General features: G+C 41.0%; 1 long non-coding RNA gene across 2 annotated transcripts; it reads right to left on the bottom strand.

The window, feature by feature from the left end:
- Positions 1-2,140: 2,140 nt before the first annotated feature.
- LOC123446539 lies at positions 2,141-3,705 on the bottom strand. Of its 2 annotated transcripts, none has more exons than XR_006631401.1 (5): positions 3,628-3,705; positions 3,441-3,497; positions 3,134-3,255; positions 2,585-2,634; positions 2,141-2,317 (listed from the first exon to the last, which is right to left on the bottom strand). It is a non-coding gene; the product is annotated as an uncharacterized LOC123446539 (long non-coding RNA). The 2 variants fall into 2 exon arrangements; XR_006631400.1 differs by having other exon boundaries at positions 2,146-2,317; positions 3,651-3,705.
- Positions 3,706-3,971: the final 266 nt, after the last annotated feature.

The raw sequence follows: 3,971 nt of genomic DNA, 5'->3' as shown, positions 1-3,971 counted from the left end.
AGAATCCAAATGATGTCTCTGTTTCTGATGCCGAAACACAATCTGGTGATGAACAAGAGCTTAGTGATAATCTTGATAGTGGTGTTCATGTTGATTCTCAACCTAGTAATGATAAGGATGTGGAGATTGAACCTGTTGTTGATCTTGATAACCCACAACCTAAGAACAAGAGATATGATAAGAACGACTTTATTGCTAGGAAGCATGGTAAAGAAAGAGAACCATGGGTTCAGAAACCCATGCCCTTTCCTCCCAAACCATCCAAGAAAAAGGATGATGAGGATTTCGAGCGCTTTCTTGAAATGATTAGACCTATCTTTGTGCAAATGTGTTTGACTGATATGCTTAAAATGTCTCCTTATGCTAAGTACATGAAAGATATTGTGACTAATAGAAGGAAGATACCTGAGGTTGAGATTTCCACCATGCTTGCTAATTACACCTTCAAGGGTGGGACTCCTAAGAAACTAGGTGATCCCGAAGTGCCCACTATACCTTGCTCCATTAAAGGAAACTAGATGACCCGTTGCGCCGATGGCGCAAAAAACATCGGCTAGCCAAGTATTCAAGCCATGTGCATATGACCGTTTAATAGATATATTTCGTCTTATTATATAGTATAATGATAGATCAAAAGGAAGTAGTGACATTAATTGATAATAGCATATATTGATTTCATAAAGCAAGTTGTGGTATGATCAGATTATACACATAAAAATATTTCAACATTAATTAAAACATAAGCAAATAGAAACTTAGTGTTGATACATAGTGTTATAAGAGAACTTACTGCTGCTACATAATGCTCTAAGAAGTTCCACATGGATTATTTATACAATGAGGAAAGTATATAGCGAGAGATACATCATATAGATGGTTGTGATTATGAAGCGATAATCATCATGTAAAGCCTTCACTGCAGGTGCCATCGGTATAAAAAATGACTTCTTTGTCTAAGCAACTCTTCATAATGGGTGTTATCGATGACCAGCAATATATTTTGTTTGTGACAACATATGCATATTAAACAACTTTCTATTATTAATCTATCATCCGAGTAATGTTAGACATGTATTGGTTGATAACACATATAACGGCATACCAAAGACACTTCTCATTATTAACTTCAACTAAATCAAAACTTGATGCGTATCAAGAGCAGTAGTATTAGAGCTGACGAAGCTTCCAAACCATGCGATTAAAATTATTTAAAGACCCACTATAAAATCCTTGAAGCATAAATAAATAGATATTTAGGTATGATGTTCATACAAAGTGTTATATATTTCCTTGCATGATAGTTTTATAGGCAAACACCTAATAAAAAATATATATAAGAAAGAGAGTAATTTCGATAAAATACAACTCTTTCTCACTGTTACAAGTATTATTCTCTGTGATGAGAATTAGAACACTTGACTATCCCTGTTAAAGCCATGGTGGTAGTCATTGTTCTTATATATAAAGTTGTTTATATTAATAATACAAAGTAATAATTACATCAATCCGCTATACTAATTGATTCTCTACTGCCCAGGTATTTTCCGCTTCCACGATTGACATCTGCAGCATGAGAGAGAGAGAGAGATGAGTTCGATGGAGAGAGCGTCGAGGCAGTGGCAGCAGGACATGAGAGGGCGGCTGCAAGGGGTGAGGAGGGAACGAAGAAAGTGAGTGATCCAAGTGTGCCCGACCACGTCGACACAGACCGACGCTCGGTTGGCGACTCCCACTCCTCTTTCCACTCTCTTCTTCCCTCCTTACATTCCTTCTCTCTCCCTCACATCTTCTTTTTCTCCTTCATGGACCGATCCATGGCGCTGCATCGAATCGAGTATCGTCGTCGTCGCCCATTGCCTGCTGGTCACCGCCGCCGCCGAAAAAGCTCGCCTCCGTGCCCGATGCCTCGGATGCTCCTCATGCATCTGCCCCCTTGCTCTCCTCGCTGTGCTCACGCCCCGCAAAGCACGTGCTTGTGCCGACGGGGAGAGGAGAGGAGTGCTTGTGCCAACGGGGAGAGGAGTGGAGTAGACGACCACGACCTCCTCCTCCTCACGCATGTGCCCCTCCCTCCGATCCATGGCGCTGCATCGAATCGAGCGTCCCCGTCATCGCCCATAGCCTGCAGGCCACCGCCGCCGCCGAAGAAGCTCGCCTACGCGCCCGCATGCCTCGGATCCGGCAGGCGCGCTGCCCCCTAGTCCTCCTCCTCATGTATCTGCTCTCTTCATCTCCTCGCTCTCCTCACGCCCCGCGATAGTGTCCTGATCACTCGAACCCATCTGGGTGGAGAACACCTAATTTAGGTGGTCAGATCCTGATATAACAGTAAGTTCACCATGTCAGCCTAGTAAAATCCAATCTAAACACCATAAAATTTACAAAATAAAATAAAAAAAAGCATGCTCAGTTAAATCCTGCCTATAGATTATAGAACTGTGAAATGCCTAAACGATGATATGCTAACACCTTCTACAAGCATTCTGTCACTTAGCTGGTGGCAAAATAACAACTCAATCAACCATGTTTATCAATATAGAAGTTATGTGGTTGTGTCGATATAAAAGACGATGCACAATAGTACCTTGGGTGGCATCAGGAAGATAGCCTTTCTGGAGGTGGCTCAGGCTTGTCCTGCAAACAACCCATTACAAATATCGGCAACAAACCATGCGCGTGCGCGCGCGCACACACACACATACAAGGAAAGAGAACCATTGGTCTTCAGTTATTTCCATGTAAACAGATTTTGAACGACAATGTGAGAATATGAGGACATAAATGTTGTAACACGATCACAAATAACAGTACAGGAAACATAAACATTCATGTAGCTACCCTGTTAAATACTATTCCCACTCAACAGCTATCCCATAGATAGAAAGGCGAACAACAAGGAACACATGTATGAGATAAATGGTGACCTACAGTCTTATGTAGGCGCATCAATAAACAACACAACATTCCTGGAGAAAAGAGAGAATGCAAGAAAATACATACAAATGTATTGAGTCAATAATCAAATAACATACTTCTTATTGTCTATTTTGCTTGTAATAACAAAGCCAAAACCATTTGCTATTTCAAACGTAAACTCACGCATCTCTTTTACAAATTAGACAAGAGCACCTACCATCAAGAGCAGCCTGAAACAACGTCGTGAAGCAAGAAACAACAGTGGCACTAAAAACATACTTTACTTTTGTAAGTGCAAACTTCTACTTCCATCCAGCGACCAAATTATAGGACTGCCTTCTGCAAGGATTTTAAGAAAAGAGTTACCCCAAATGCAGACTTCTACATATGAGAAACTCCAACAACCTGCTTGTCCTCTTGTACAAATTCCTCATATGAACAATCATATTTCCATGTGTAAAATATAAATACAAAATACTGGTTATTCTACCCATACAAGACAAGCTGAAGAATAATAATCTAACCTTTCATGGATCACCATAATAAAAGCTATTGTAGAAAATAATTTGGGCAATCAATTTCTGTGAGACCAAAAAAATGCAAGAAAAGACGATTAGTTGGGTCAGAATATTGCACCACTCGATCATCTTGGCATTATAGTTGCAGCCATCCATAAAAAGCATGAATGCTTCACACTAAAGAGGCATATACATCGGAATTTAGAGGGGAATCACCGGATGTAGTGTGCTATGAGGCTGTTGAACTTGGTTGTCATGTTGTCACTGCGCTAGAAACCTCGCTGAAAAGATTCAAGAAGAAGGACCTAGTTGAGAGAGGGAGGCAAGGTAGATGAAGAGATAGATCGGGATGGAGTACAGGAGGGGAAAGAGAAACGGGGGAGGATGAGTATACCTGCAGCGTTCATGGACTCTGCGAATATAAACAGTGGCCGTTGTTGTTGTCCTCGCGAGAACCTGATGGATACCCAAACCCTAGGTGCAAAACAAAAATTAATTTAGGGAGGAAGAAATCAAAAGGAGGATCTTACACAGGAG

This window comes from Hordeum vulgare, chromosome 4H, assembly GCF_904849725.1.
Source record: "Hordeum vulgare subsp. vulgare chromosome 4H, MorexV3_pseudomolecules_assembly, whole genome shotgun sequence".
Taxonomy (NCBI): Eukaryota; Viridiplantae; Streptophyta; class Magnoliopsida; order Poales; family Poaceae; genus Hordeum; species Hordeum vulgare.
This window is presented reverse-complemented; position numbering and strand designations above follow the sequence as displayed.